This window comes from Eubalaena glacialis, chromosome 6, assembly GCF_028564815.1.
Source record: "Eubalaena glacialis isolate mEubGla1 chromosome 6, mEubGla1.1.hap2.+ XY, whole genome shotgun sequence".
Classification (NCBI taxonomy): Eukaryota; Metazoa; Chordata; class Mammalia; order Artiodactyla; family Balaenidae; genus Eubalaena; species Eubalaena glacialis.
Window position 1 is genome coordinate 92,456,518 of NC_083721.1, and position 16,763 is coordinate 92,473,280.

At 35.3% G+C, this 16,763-nt stretch overlaps 1 protein-coding gene and 1 pseudogene across 5 annotated transcripts in view; one reads left to right on the forward strand and one right to left on the reverse strand.

Annotated features, from left to right (window-relative positions):
- The window catches only part of NAALADL2 (N-acetylated alpha-linked acidic dipeptidase like 2), a 1,520,504-nt gene that overhangs the window by 444,733 nt on the left and 1,059,008 nt on the right, over nt 1–16,763 (reverse strand). The window lies entirely within an intron of this gene.
- Nucleotides 1–16,763, forward strand: part of LOC133093777 (leptin receptor gene-related protein-like) — a 60,829-nt pseudogene that overhangs the window by 1,169 nt on the left and 42,897 nt on the right.

Genomic DNA, 16,763 nt, shown 5'->3' on the forward strand with positions numbered 1-16,763 from the left:
TTTATATATTTATACTGACTCAGAAAAAGAAATACACAATGGAATGACTATCAGGCAGCCAATAATGCTTGAGAATACAGAGCTATATTTTTCAGACCTTTATTAGGGAAAATAATTGCCACAGGTTTTCTCAGAATTTAACTTGGTAGAACTGCATGGGGTGCAGAACTCTACAATACTGGTATACAGGCTCCAGGAGAAAGATTATAAATGAGAAAATATGTTACAGAAGCATTTCCTTAATTTATCATCAGGAAAACCACAAGGCTAAAATGTGGTATTTAGATTGGGCCTATGGCAGTCATGGAAGTCATGGCTTTGAAGAAAAAGTAATGAGATTTAAGCTTAGGATCGGTTTTGTTGTATAAACACAGAGCTGGTCTCATAATTTAGTAGCCCTTTTTATATGGATATACAACTGTGCATTTTGACCATAGCATAGTTCATTTGACCATAGTGTAGTTCATAATCATTTTCGTGTCATAGTACCGAGACTGCCTATATAATTTGCAAGACCCAGAGCAAAATGACAATGTGGGGTCTCTTGTTCAAAAAGTGGGAAGGATTTCAACACGGCAATAGCAGGGAAATGAATCAGGTGTGGGCCCTTTTGAGTGCGGGTTGCACAGCCGTGAATCGGGCCCTGCATGGTTCACATAGAAGACTCTAGCAGCCGTGCAGCCAGCTGAGGTCAACTGAAAGGGACCTTCAGACCACAAGGAAACTGCTGTCCTGAGTTGCTGTTTCTCCAGGCTGCACCTGGGGCCATGGTGATTAATATCTCAAGGCACAGACATTATACCTCACTCAGCACGCCAGCTGGGAGGTCCTATGTGATATAGCCGTCTCACTCTGGTTCTCCCAGCATGTATTTTCTCCCTCAGCCATTACCTTTGAAATTTATAGTGTACACAGGACAATGAGATAGTATTTATGAGAAATGTACAGTCTGTTATTTTGCAGTTTTCATGGATGTTAGATGTTAACATGCTGCCAACACAAAATGAAACGTCTTAAAATGCTGCATGATTTCACCACTCCTCAGTTCAGATACTGAACTTGCCATTCAAAGCCCTTCACCGTCTCAGACCTTATATTTCCAACATTATTTCCTACCATTCCTCTCCATATATCTTATGCTAAAACTTAAGCTATCCCTCTACATATTCTGTGATTTATACCTCCATGTTTTTATGTAAGCCATTCCTTCCACTTTACTTGCTCTTCTCATGTATCTCATGTCTGAACTATACATTTCCTTTAAAGCCCAACTCATTTTCCACAAGAAACTTTCTCTGACACCTTCAGCTCTATGTGATATATCTGCACCTTTTTTTTTTCAGTGCTTGCCATTTCTAATTAACATTATCGCTATGTAAAAACATTTTGGTTTTCCCCTCTAAACTCCTTAAAGAAAAGGACCTAGTCTTCTACATCATTGCATTACAAACAATGCTCAGCACATTGCCAGGATCATAACAGGAGCTCCATAATTAATGGAAGAAAGAAAGAAAAGAAAGAAAGAAAGAAAGAAAGAAAAAGAAAGAAAGAAAGAAAGAAAAAAAGAAAGAAAGAAAGAGAGAGAGAGGGAGGGAGGGAGGGAGGGAGGGAGGCAGGAAGGAAGGAAGAAAAAAAGAGAAAAAGAAAAAGAAAGAAAGAAGGGAAGGAAGAAAGAAAGAAAAAGAAAGAAAGAAAGAAAGAAAAGAAGAAAGAAAGAAAGAAAGAAAGAAAGAAAGAAAGAAAGAAAGAAAGAAAGAAAGAAAGAAAGAAAGAAAGAGAAAGAAAGAAAGAGAAAAGACAGAAAGAAAGAAAGAAAGGAAGGAAGAAAGAAAGAAAGAAAAAGAAAAGAAAAGAAAGGAAAGGGAGGGAGGGAGGGAGGGAGGGAGGGAAGATGGATTAACAATTTCTTGAAAAATAGTTTAACGTCTCTGTCTTACCAGTTTTCTGAATGCCTAGAAAATGGAGCAGGGGTACAACTGAAAAAAAATTAGAATTCTATTAATCCTATGCTTGCTGTACATTAGTGCTTTCTCCCCAGCTAACTACTCTCAAAACCTTCAAAACCCATTCATCCCAATCAACTCACTAATTAACTTTGCTCTAAAATTACCTTTGTGTGGGTAAAAAAAAGTATATAAATAAAATTATCTTTGAGATATATTTAAAGCTAATAAAAAATCAATAACTTCATTCTTTCTTTTTTTCTCCAGAATGCCCTATTAAGCATCTGAAACAATGCATTTAAAAGTTAAATGTGAGTGAACCCTAAACAGTAATTGAACATACCAAAATCTTTGATTTTTTGTACTGCGTGACTAATAGACTTGCATTCATTTTGAAATATCTGAAGTAAGTGGTTCATTAATTTTTCACCTTCAGCTTAATGGAAATTTGACAAACAGTTCACTTCTAAGAGCAGATTCTAAAAGCAGGACTTTACAGGACGCAAACACTAAATAATAGACAAAAGTTATTTAAAACAAACTCACTTATTGAAGAATTGATAGAATTTCATTTTCTTACATGACTAAGAGACTTTGAATAAAACCAAATACATGTACCATTTTTATTCAGTTATATTTTAAAGCATTTATAAACTATAAGAACCCATTAGATATGAGCTGAAAATCAGGTCGATTATGTACCTTGATGCAAACGGTACCATCCAGAAAATATTTGACATTATATTTTAGCATTTTAACTTTTAAATCATAGCATTTATATCATAGCTTGTACATAGTGTAGGCTTTATAAGGACTGACACTAAGTTTTATTTTAGTAGATAGCTAGTTCTCTCTTCACTTTATGAACACTTTGTAATCTAGATAAGGATCCAAATCGATCCATCCCATTCAATAATCCAATCCTCAGTACAATGCCACATGCATACAGTAGAAAGAGCAAACTGGATATATATACAGAGTCTCAAAATTGACTCCATCACTGACTCACTGTTTGAAAAGTAACTTATAAATAATTTCACTGTGAGAAGACTGTCATCCCATCTACTATACCTGAACAACCAAGGTAACACTGAAGGGTCTTCATTATGCGATTGACTGAAATAAAAATAATACATTAGCTCAGAGGCCTAGACCCTGAACCACAGTGGCTGAAATTGAGAAGAAATGAGATTAAAAATAAGTAAAATGGTTTCTTATTGTACATATGTAATAGGATTTCATTATGCTTTTTCAAATCATTGATGCCCACTTCAAGCCCATCTGCATATAAAGAAAACATGTTAGCTGCCAGCATGTTTTGTGTGGCGAGATGGAATTCTTTTAAAATCAACTGAAATGTTAGTGTATAAGGCAATGCCAATTACCCAAAGAGTATCAGGAAAGATAAACCTTCAGAGACCAGAAATCTTAGACACTGGGATCCTCAGAATTAAGGCACTGAAAGGAGGGATAAGGTAAAGAATGTGCTGGTAAATAAAACAATAAGGGCCTTGTATGGCTCAGTGATGAGAATGTGCCACCTTTGGGGAGGACAGCACGATTTCCAAATTGAGGTGTGTAACTCAGCCCTCGGCACCTGACTCTGTGTGTGTGTGTGTGAACATAAGATCAGTGCTACGTGACGTAACCATAGACCCTACAAATCCTTCCTACTCAGTGTGTAGTTCTTGGACAAGCAGCAGGGGCAGGACTCATTAGAAATGCAGAATCTCAGGCCCCACTCCAGCCCTTCTGAATCAGAATCTGTAGCCTAACAAGATCCCCAGGTGACTCATGTGCACATTAGATGGGCAATGGCATAAACCATTATATATTTTTCCGTAGCATAACTGATATAATTTTCATAGCAAAGAAGATATAAAAAGTGGGATGAAGAGGATGAAGAATAATAGACTATGTTTGCTCACCTTACCCCAAAGTATGGATGACAGAGACTTTGACTATATTAATAAACTCCAAATCAGCAGTTTTTTCAGAGGGTCTCCTTCAAAATGGGTAACAGATCTGTGCATAAGCTATCACTAAATAACAAGTTTAAATTGGACTGAGAGCATTTCTTTTTGGTTCTGCTCTTTTCTCAAAGATAAATTTGTTGATTTAAAGATCAAAATTACATTTACAACACTTTATTTCAGTCATGAATAAATATTACAGTCTCTAACTGATTTGAATTTCTTTTCTACATTTTCAGCTATTCTAATTCATTATAGTAAGAGACTGACAAACCTAAAGTGTAAATACTTCCCATTTGCCAGAGAACCAAGCAATCAAAGAGCTTAAAAAGTAGAGATTTAAAAAATACATTTTGTGCTGCACTTTTATGAAAAAGACTCAAATATCAAATGAACAAGCTGATATCAGCAATGTTATCCCAGATATTTGATTTGACTTTCTCCAGAGGACTGCCACTTTGACAGAAATCAGACCATTAAATAATCGGCGTGGATGTTTTTTCACTTTTATCTTAGCTCACTAAATTTACAGTTATTTCCCTGAAATGATCAGCACACTAAATTGGCTAGTCATTTTGTTATCCTTGTAAATACAGCTGATCCTTTATTATTTCAGTGTCTCATAACCTGCTGGTTATATCACCATCTTCCTTCAAACTAGTCAAGTTCAGCACTGTGTTGTTCTGATTTTTATTAAAAATGAAATACATAACATTTAAATATGCTTTGTGCTACGCAGTCTTCTCAGAGCTTGTCCAGGCTCTGTATGTGTATACATATATACATACATACACAAACATACATGTATACACATACACACATGTATAATTATTTTTAAGGATACAGGATTTTTATTACTGACAGCTATTCTCATAATTAAAATGAAAATTACTGTTTCATGAGTTTACATCATATTTCTTGCCTTCTCTCAAACTAACACAAATTGTAGGTCTAAAAGCTGGCTAATGCCAGTTTACCCAACTCTTAGATGTCACTTACTCTGGGAAGCTTGGTCCTCCTATGTGTCCCCACGTAAGTCCTTGCTTATACACTTAGTAAACTGGCTCTGCTCTAATTTCCTTTTCACTTTCTGCTCACTGGCCAGAGTATAGTATAAACATCTTGAGGGCTCATTCACTGGTCTATTGCCACGGCTTAGTATACTTCATAGTAAAAAGGAGGGCGCAGTGAATATTTTTTGAATGAATGATCACATCAGTATTCAAGTGAGTAGCTCAGTTTTGTCTAATCATAAGCCTAAAACTCATGCCTTATAACACTTAAAATCACAAAATGCTAAACATGAAGACATAGATGGTCTCGTCTCCTCATTTCCTTGGTCCTCTCTCAAGCTAAAGCACCCTGCCACGTTCCCTAGTAAATATCATAATATTTAAATATTTAATTAACTTTTAATAAAAATAATTTAATTAGCTTCAGCTGATGCATTATAAAAAGTCATATTTAGTTTTACATTAAAGAGAATAGAAAGTAACATACTCATTTATAAAGCAGTATCTGTATATTCTGACTTTAAAAGAGCATACAAATTATGTAGAGTCCAACTGTATTTTTAAAAAGTGGTATATAAGAAAAGTCTTTGTTAATAATAATTGATTAATTTATATTAATAATTGTTAATTTAATTTGAGCTCTACCTTTCCAATTAGTTTATTCAAAGGTACTGATCACAGATATGACACAGGCTCAGAAAAAGCTAGAAAAGCTTTCCCATCACTAAAAATATTTTTCCTTTAGGTTTAGACATATAAACTCAAGATTTATTTTTTTATTTTTATTTTTTTTTAAACTCAAGATTTATATCAGTAAAGTGAAATTATTTGGGGCACAGGAAACTAAAATATAAATTACCATCATTCTCTCCCCTGAAACAAATACACTTGGTCATCTGTATATCTGTGGTTATGCAGCCTTGGAATTTGTTCTAAACTTGGCAAACATTTAATTAAAGAAGAGTTTGTATTATATTAAAAAGTTTTGATTAATGTGCAGTTAAGCAAGGTGCTAGGCTTCTTTTGATCATTATACAGGACATAAGCATAGTAATTAATTATATTGTTAGCTGAAATCTGGCGTGTCCTATAATTGAATTATTATTTACAGAATTATGAGAATATATTTTTATAAATAATTTGTTTTTTAATGGCTTTAAAACACATTGATGTAATTACTTCAAAGTCCATTGCTATGTTTCAGGTAGATGGTGGTCATCATTAACAACATGTTTTCTAAAGATATTTTTGTAGTATGATCCTTTCTACTCAAAAAATAGGACTTCCTTTGGCATAGGGTTTTACATCACTGAATTTATATTTATAAATTTGTCATTTTAAGTCAAAATGTAGATGTACAATGGCAGTGGTAATATTCAGATACTGACAAATGTTTTCTTAATTTTATTTCAGAAGAATAATTAGTTACATGAGAACTGATTCCCTATTCCACGTAACTCTAAATATTTCTATTCTTTTGTATTCGTCATTTGTCTACTCCAAGACTATTTCATTCCCTAAAGCCTTCTAAGAACATGAACATTTGGAAATAAACTATAAACTGTATCATAAGAAAAACAAACTAACAGACAGACAAAATATTTAGTCTGTTCTTTACTTCAAGGAGAGTAGTCTAGATTCATAACTTGAATAATTGGCCATCTGCACATTACATGTAATATAAGCAAAGCAATCCTATTCAGAGGCATTCCCCCGAGAAGTTTCCCATTTCAGACTTGAAGGGTGTGAACATTGGAATGATTTGCAAAGTTTCTTGTTTTAGAAAACGTACAGTTTGCAAAGATAGAAGATAAACTATGTAGATGTGTTTTGTCTGTTTTTTGGTTGCTGTGAAAGTATGAAGCCATTAATTTACAATAAAATTCTTCTTACCAGATTGTAATGAGAACACATTATTTTGTGAGACTGATTAGATGAACAGGCAGAAAACCAGTGCATTATTTCTGGATTAACTTAGCTTTTAGATGTTTTCTGATAGTAAAAATGGAAAAAAAAAAATTAACCCTTGTTCTTCTGACATAGATGTTAGATTAAATGAGTTATCTATATGAAGAGCTTCCCAGCTTTTCCTGGCTTCCTGTGTATTTTCTGTTGTTGAAATGCAAATACTGACACAACAAAGGGACAATGGTCTGGATTCCAGAGACCAAAATCTGCTCCTTACTCTGCCTCTAATTGGGAAGTGACTCAGAGAAATTTTTCACCTCATTTACAGCCTTAAACTCATCCTATATACAATGTCTAAGGATTACCATTTCTAAGATTTTGATTCTAAACTTGTCCATGAGCGATTGTTTAAATAAGCTAAAAGTTTCCTCTCCAAAGTGTGTTTCAAAATAACATACGGAATTTTATAATCCTGATATGAATTTAATAGAAATCTTTCTCATCTTTATGTTGAAAGAACTTCTTTATATTTACATGGTTACATCTAAATTTTAGGTAAAGATTCCACTGTAATTACAGAAAAGTTCCTCATATTTGGAATGGGTAATATGAAAGATTTCAATCAATTCTCTTCCTGACTTATTATTTTTCTTAAAAAAAATTATTAAAATTATTTTTACTATTAATCACACAAAGAATTATGACTTGAAAAATTTCCCTCTATTATCTTGCTGTAGTGGTAGTGTGTCTTTAGAGAAGATACACCTGGAAGAATAAGATGGAGATTTTTAAACATGTGCCATGGAAAAAATTCCGTCAGCTAATAAGCCACAGATTGATCATCAAGAATTGTGTGTACATGGAACTCAAGTCAGAAATATTGTATTATTAATTCTTCCTCTGAATTTATGTATATGAGAATTTTCTTACAGAAGAGTCCTATAACTTGAATGTAATTTAATCAAATTGTTTTGGATGTACATTTTCTCAAAGTATTTTGCAAAGTGGAACCTAAATTCACGTCCGAAAAAAAAAAGACTAAGATAATGCTTTGCCTATTTTCTTACTAAGGTAATATTTTTTAATGTATTGAAAGGTTATCTCACTAAATAATGTCTTCTTTGAAGTCAAGCACAGGCTGTAATGGCACAGTGAGAGACACATTATAGCACTAATGGTCCAGTTAATAAGCTAGGGTGTTTTTAAGGATAGGAATGATGTCTCTGTTAGTTCTTGTATGTAGGACTTCAAACAGCACCAAGCACGTTTACCTTTTAAAAGCTTTTCCATGATAATGGCGCTTAAACAAACTTCAAGACTATTCACTTTGGCCTAAATTTTCTTTCTAGATTCTTCATTTAATCTTCCTAACAATCTAATGATGTCATATTATATGCTGAGCTACACGTCAAGGACCTTCTGGGTCCATCTTAATTAACATCAGTCCCGTGACTGGTAAGTGGGCAGCATGTCAGAGCTCAGCTACAAAACAATTACTAGAACTGTCCTCTTTACCTATGTCAGGTTTCGAATGATTCTGGCTTTGATAGGATATTTTATACAAGTTTCAAACTAGAAAGAAAATGGGAATGAGAGAGATGACTCCAGACAAAAGAATCAACATGATTAAACTGGCCATGATGCGAAAACAAAGGTGTGAAAAGGGAGTGGTAAGGAGCCAAGGCTAACTGAGATCATCATGTATGTTGTAGATTAAGGGGAGAATTAGAGAGAGTCCTTATTGTGCTGGGCCTTGTATGACAGATAAGAAGTATGCAGAATATTAAGTACTGGGCTCTTGGATAGGGTTCTGAGCAGAGAATTGGTAGCATGAAAGTGGATTTTAGAAATATTGATCTGAGAGTACTATGCAGAAAAGGACAGAACTGGAAAAGGGAACACAATAAAAACAACACACATAGATCCCATTTTTTCCAGACACAGAGCTCAGTATTTAGAATATATTATCTCATTCCATTCCCATACTTTATATATGACAACCTTTCAAACTGGTTACTGTTATTTCCATTTTACGGAAATGACTCTAAAGCTCAGAAACTTAGAGATGCTTAATAGCTGGTAAGCAACAGAAGTGGACTCACAGTCCGCTTCTTTTAGACTCTGAAATGAAGGTCCTGGTGTCAAAACTGTGAGAAGTTATTGCGGTTTCTCAACAAGAAGTAATACCTACATGAAAAAAGATGTCTCTGGAAGCAGAAAGGTAAAGATCACATGAAAAGCCTACACGAGCCTGCAAAATTTGGCAACCCATTAAACAGTGTTGTGCCAATAAGGTAACAAAGTAAGAACTAAGGTTTCAATCCTGGATTTGTAGAAGAATGAAAGTCCTATTAACCACCCAGATTCAGAATGAAAACTGTCCTCAAGGTAAAGCGAAGTCAGAATATTTAAAATAATTACATGTAGCATTTGGCTTCTTGGGACAATTATTACTATAAAGCCTTTATAAATAAAGTAAGAAATCCTTCTCACCTGTTCACATTACAGTTGGTTGTTTTCTGAACAGTGCAAATGCCTGCACAATGACATCCTTAAAACTAGAGTCTCCCAGGCCATCAGATGAGGACAAAAGCTGTCAAATACCTAGCCCATAGCAAGGCTTTAGGATTAACGAGAGTGGCCATAAAGTGCTTTGAGCTCCACAGAAGAACAGCTACAATATAAATGAGCCACATTATTCCTGTGACAAATACTATCCATATACTGTCTAACAGAACTGAAAAAAATGCAATTTCCAGTTGCACCTTTTGATACTGCATACTGTCCTGCTATAACTTCTTTTAATTCTTTTGAGTTACCCCTGGAGGAGGAAGGGGGGAATAAACACTTCTGCTTCATGCCCAACTTGTGGAGCATACTGAGATACACAAATCAGATAGATAATAGGATAGTCCATGCCCACTTTCTCATAATACCCTTGGAATAAAATGAACTAAAAATAGAAACACACTTTCAAGGTGGCTTCAAAGAAAACATAAATCATATGAAAGCATGCATTCAGGATTTATTTGAACTATTTGAAATTTCAAAATTATTTCAAATTCCAATGAAAAAATTAATGATGCTAGATTTATAACATCCCATATTATATCTGTACAACCTATACTGATCCAGTGTTGATATTAATACTGAATAGTTCTCCATAAGAAATTCTAAAAAGATTAACTAATGTCACACTAATGCCATATCAAAATATAAAGATTCAATAGTCTAAATCTGCATTTTAATTATCAACAAGAATGCATATACTCTTTAAATATAGTTACAACAAACTTTAACAAATCCACCTCTATGCTAATCTTATAGGTTTAGCAATTTATGTAATATTGAGATGGGAAAAACTCAGTGTGGAAATAATAATGTGTAGAGAAAAGTACAGTTATTCACTGAGCCTACTCTGGATAACAGAGATGTAAGTAAGACATAAGATGTAAATATCTCTGAGACTCATCATACTAATTTTAGCTGGATGAAAAACTAGAGTTATATATAATTTAGTTAATAATATGAATTGGAATTAGAACACAAATCTGAAAGATTCTCTTTAACAGTGGGATTGAGACAGAGGAGATTGGTTAAAGATGGCGGAGTAGAAGGACATGCGCTCAATCCCTCTTGCGAGAGCACTGGAATCACGACTAACTGCTGAACAATCATCAACAGGAAGACACTGGAACTCACCAAAAAAGATATCCCACATCCAAATACAAAGGAGAAGCTGAAACGAGATTGTAGGAGGGTCGCAATCACAATAAAATCAAATCCCATAATGGCTGGGTGGGTGACTCACAAACTGGAGAACACTTATACCACAGAAGTCCACCCACTGGAGTGAAGGTTCTGAGCCCCATGTCAGGCTTCCCAATCTGGGGGCTCAAGCAACAGGAGGAGGAATTCCTAGAGAATCAGACTTTGAAAGCTAGCAGGATTTGACTGCAGGACTTCAACAGGACTTGGGGAAACAGAGACTCCACTCTTGGAGGGCACACACAAAGTAGTGTGCACATCAGGACCCAGGGGAAGGAGCAGTGACCCATAGGAGACAGAACCAGACCAACCTGCTAGTGTGGGAGGGTCTCCTGCAGAGGTGGGGGGGTGGCTGTGGCTCACTGTGGGGAAAAGGACACTGGCAGCAGAAGTTCTGGGAAGTACTCCTTGGCGTGAGCCCTCCCAGAGCCAACAATTAGCCCCACCAAAGAGCCGGGTAAGCTCCAGTGCTGGGTCGCTTCAGGCCAAACAACCAACAGGGAGGGAACCCAGCCTGACCCAACAGCAGACAAGCGGATTAAAGTTTTACTGAGCTCTGCCCACTAGAGCAACATCCAGCTCTAACCAGCACCAGTCCCTCCCATCAGGAAGCTTTCACAAGCCTCTTAGTTAGCCTCATCCACCAGAGGACAGACAGCAGAAGTAAGAACTACAATTCTGCAGCCTGTGGAAGGAAAACGACATTCACAGAACGATAGACAAAATGAAAAGGCAGAGGACTTTGTACCAGATGAAGGAGCAAGATAAAACCCCAGAAAAACAACTAAATGAAGTGCAGATAGGCAACCTTCCAGAAGAAGAATTCAGAATAATGATAGTGAAGATGATCCAGGACCTCGGAAAAACAATGGAGGCAAAGATCGAGAAGATGCAAGAAATGTTTAACAAAGACCTAGAAGAATTAAAGAACAAACAAACAGAGATGAAAAATACAATAACTGAAATGAAAAATACACTAGAAGGAATCAATAGCAGAATAACTGAGGCAGAAGAACGGATAAGTGACCTGCAAGACTGAATGGTGGAATTCACTGCTGCAGAACAGAATAAAGAAAAAAGAACGAAAAGAAATGAAGACAGCCTAAGAGACCTCTGGGATAACATTAAACGCAACAACATTCGCATTATAGGGGTCCCAGAAGGAGAAGAGAGAGAGAAAGGACCCAAGAAAATATTTGAAGAGATTATAGCCAAAAACTTCCCTAACATGGGAAAGGAAATAGCAACCCAAGTCCAGGAAGGGCAGAGAGTCCCAGGCAGGATAAACCCAAGGAGAAACACACCGAGACACATAGTAATGAAACTGACAAATATTAAAGATAAAGAAAAATTATTGAAAGCAACAAGGGAAAAATGACAAATAACATACAAGGGAACTCTCATAAGGTAAACAGCTGATTTCTCAGCAGAAACTCTACATTCAGAAGGGAGTGACATGATATATTTAAAGTGATGAAAGGGAAGAAACTACAACCAAGATTACTCTACCTGGCAAGGATCTCATTCAGATTCAATGGAGAAATTAAAACCTTTACAGACAAGAAAAACCTAAGAGAATTCAGCACCACCAAACCAGCTCTACAACAAATGTTAAAGAAACTTCTCTAAGTGGGAGACACAAGAAAAGAAAAGGACCTACAAAAACAAACCCATAACAAATAAGAAAATGGTAACAGGAACATACATATCAATAATTACCTTAAATGTGAATGGATTAAATGCTCCGACCAAAAGACACAGGCTTGTTGAATGGATACAAAAACAAGATCCATACATATGCTGTCTACAAGAGACCCACTTCAGACCTAGGGACACATACAGACTGAAAGTGAGGGGATGGAAAAGTGTATTCCATGCAAATGGAAATCAAAAGAAAGGTGGAGTAGCAATACTCATATCAGATAAAATAGACTTTAAAATAAAGAATGTTACAAGAGACAAGGAAGGACACTACATAATGATCAAGGGATCAATCCAAGAAGAAGATATAACAATTATAAATATATATGTACCCAACATAGAAGCATCTCAATACATAAGGGAACTGCTAACAGATATAAAAGAGGAAATCGACAGTAACACAATAATAGTGGGGGATTTTAACACCTCACTTACACCAATGGCCAGATCATCCAGACAAAAAATTAATAAGGAAACACAAGCTTTAAATGACACAATAGACCAGATAGATTTAATTGATATTTATAGGACATCCCATCTAAAAACAGCAGATTACACTTTCTTCTCAAGTGCACACGGAACATTCTCAAAGATAGATCACATCTTGGGAAACAAATCAAGCCTCGGTGAATTTTAGAAAATTGAAGTCATATCAAACATCTTTTCCGACCACAATGCTATGCGATTAGAAATCAATTACAGGGGATAAAACGTAAAAAACACAAACACATGGAGGCTAAACAATATGTTATTAAATAACCAAGAGATCACTGAAGAAATCAAAGAGGAAATCAAAAAATACCTAGAGACCAATCACAATGAAAACATGATGATCCAAAACCTAAGGGATGCAGCAACAGCAGTCCTAAGACGGAAGTTTATAGCAATACAAGCCTAACCCAAGAAACAAGAAAAATCTCAAATAAACAATCTAACCTTACACCAAAAGGAACTAGAGAAAGAAGAGCAAACAAAACCCAAAGTTAGCAGAAGGAAAGAAATCATAAACATCAGAGCAGAAATTAATGAAATAGAAACAAAGAAAACAATTGCAAAGATCAATAAAACTAAAAGCTGGTGCTTTGAGAAGATAAACAAAATTCATAAACCTTTAGCCAGATTCATCAAGAAAAAGGGGGAGAGGACTCAAATCAATAAAATTAGAAAAGAAAAAAAAGAAGTTACAACAGACACCACAGAAATACAAAGCAACCTAAGAGACTACTACAAGCAACTCTATGCCAATAAAATGGACAACCTGGAAGAAATGAACAAATTCTTAGAAAGGTATTAACTTCCAAGACTGAACCAGGAAGAAATAGAAAATATGAACAGACCGATCACAAGTAATGAAATTGAAACTGTGATGAAAAATCTTCCAGCAAAGTCCAGAACCAGATGGCTTCACAGGTGAATTCTATCAAACATTTAGAGAAGAGCTAACACCCATCTTTCTCAAAATCCTCCAAAAAATTGCAGAGGAAGGAACATTCCCAAACTCATTCTATGAGGCCACCATCACCCTGATACCAAAACCAGACAGAGATACTACAAAATAAGAAAATTACAGACCAATATCACTGATGCATATAGATGCAAAAATCCTCAACAAAATACTAGCAAACAGAATCCAACAACACATTAAAAGGATCATACACCATGATCAAGTGGGATTTATCCCAGGGATGCAAGGATTCTTCAATATACGCAAATCAATCAATGCGATACACCATATTCACGAATTGAAGAATAAAAACCACATGATCATCTCAATAGATGCAGAAAAAGCTTCTGACAAAATTCAACACCCATTTATGATAAAAACTCTCCAGAAAGTGGGCATAGAGGGAACCTACCTCAACATAATAAAGGCCATATATGACAAACCCAAAGCAAACATCATTCTCAATGGTGAAGGACTGAAAGCATATTCTCTAAGATCAGGAACAAGACAAGGATATCCACTCTCACCACTATTATTCAACATAGTTTTGGAAGTTCTACCATGGAAATCAGAGAAGAAAAAGAAGTAAAAGGAATACAAATTGGTAAAGAAGGAGTAAAACTGTCACTGTTTGCAGATGACATGATACTATACATAGAGAATCCTAAAGATGCCACCAGACAACTACTAGAGCTAATCAATGAATTTGGTAAAGTTGCAGGATACAAAATTAATGCACAGAAATCTCTTGCATTCCTATACACTAACAATGAAAGATCAGAAAGAGAAATTAAGGAAACACTCCCATTCACCACTGCAACAAAAAGAATAAAATACCTAGGAATAAACCCACCTAAGGAGGTAAAAAACCTGTACTCGGAAAACTATAAGACACTGATGAAAGAAATCAAAGATGACACAAACAGATGGAGAGATATACCACGTTCTTGGATTGGAAGAATCAATATTGTGAAAATGACTATACTATCCATAGCAATCTACAGATTCAATGCAATCCCTATCAAATTACCAGTGGCATTATTTTTAACTAGAACTAGAACAAAAAATCTTAAAATTTGTATGGAGACACAAAAGACCCCAAATAGCCAAAGCAGTCTTGAGGGAAAAAAACAGAGTTGGAGGAATCAGACTCCCTTACATCAGACTATACTACAAAGCTACAGTAATCAAGACAATATGGTACTGGCACAAAAATAGAAATACAGGTCAATGGAACAGGATAGAAAGCCCAGAAATAAAACCATGCACCTATGGTCAAATAATCTATGACAAAGGAGGCAAGAATATACAATGGAGAAAGTACAGTCTCTTCAATAAGTGGTGCTGGGAAAACTGGACAGCTACATGTAAACGAATGAAATTAGAACACTCCGTAACACCATATACAAAAATAAACTCAAAGTGGATTAGAGATCTAAATGTAAGACCAGACACTATAAAACTCTTAGAGGAAAACATAAGCAGAACACTCTATGACATAAATCACAGCAAGATCGTTTTTGACCCACCTTCTAGAGAAATGGAAATAAAAACAAAAATTTAAAAATGGGACCTAATGAAACTTAAAAGATTTTGCAAAGCAAAGGAAACCATAAACAAGACGAAAAGACAACCCTCAGAATGGGAGAAAATATTTGCAAATGAATTAACGGACAAAGGATTAATCTCCAAAATATATAAACAGCTCTTGCAGCTCAATATTAAAGAAACAAACAACCCAATCCAAAAATGGGCAGAAGACCTAAACAGACATTTCTCCAAAGAAGACATACAGATGGCCAAGAAGCACATGAAAAGCTGCTCAACATTACTAATTATTAGAGAAATGCAAATCAAAACTACAATGAGGTATCACCTCACACCAGTTAGAATGGGCATCATCAGAAAATCTACAAACAACAAATGCTGGAGAGGGTGTGGAGAAAAGGGAACCCTCTTGCACTGTTGGTGGGAATGTAAATTGATGCAGCCACTATGGAGAACAGTATGGAGGTTCCTTAAAAAACTAAAAATAGAATTACCATATGATCTAGTAATCCCACTACTGGGCATATACCCAGAGAAAACCAAAATTCAAAAAGACACATGTACCCCAGTGTTAATTGCGGCAATATTTACAATAGCCAGGTCATGGAAGCAACCTAAATGCCCATCAACAGACAAATGGATAAAGAAGAGGTGGTACATATATACAATGGAATATTACTCAGCCATAAAAAGGAATGAAACTGGGTCATTTGTAGAGACGTGGATGGATCTGGAGACTGTCATACAGAGTGAAGTAAGTCAGAAAGAGAAAAACAAATATATATTAACGCATATATGTGGAACCTAGAAAAATGGTACAGATGAACTGGTTTGCAGGGCAGAAATAGAGACACAGATGTAGAAAACTAACATGGACACCAAGAGGGGAAAGTGGCGGGTGGGGGGGTGGTGGGATGAACTGGGAGATTGGGATTGACATGTACACACTGATATGTATAAAATAGATTACTAATAAGAACCTGCTGTATAAAAAATAAATAAAACGAAATTCAAAAGAAATAAATAAATAAAACAGTGGGATTGAAATCTCTAAGTTCTGTTCTCAATACTTTCAATTAGAATATATTTTAAAATAATACCATTGAGACTGTTATGAAGTCTTCAATGCTTTCAAGTTCCCAAAGTAACATACATGTATGTGCTAACACACACACACAAACATATACACATATACATATATAACAAAAAATAAATCACATTATAGTTTTCTAAAACATGCAGATTAATTACTGGAAAATAGTGTAATTTAGGATGGTGGCTGTCAAAGGCATGCTTCAAAGACCAAAGAGTATAAAATCAGGATATTGAAGATAAAATGATTCATAGAATAATAATCTCTATTTCTCTTCTGTGGTTGATAGGGAACTTTACTAATTCTTAATTATCTGAATAAAATACATTAATACCTTCTTATTACAAAAACAGGAACATTGCAAATAAAGCT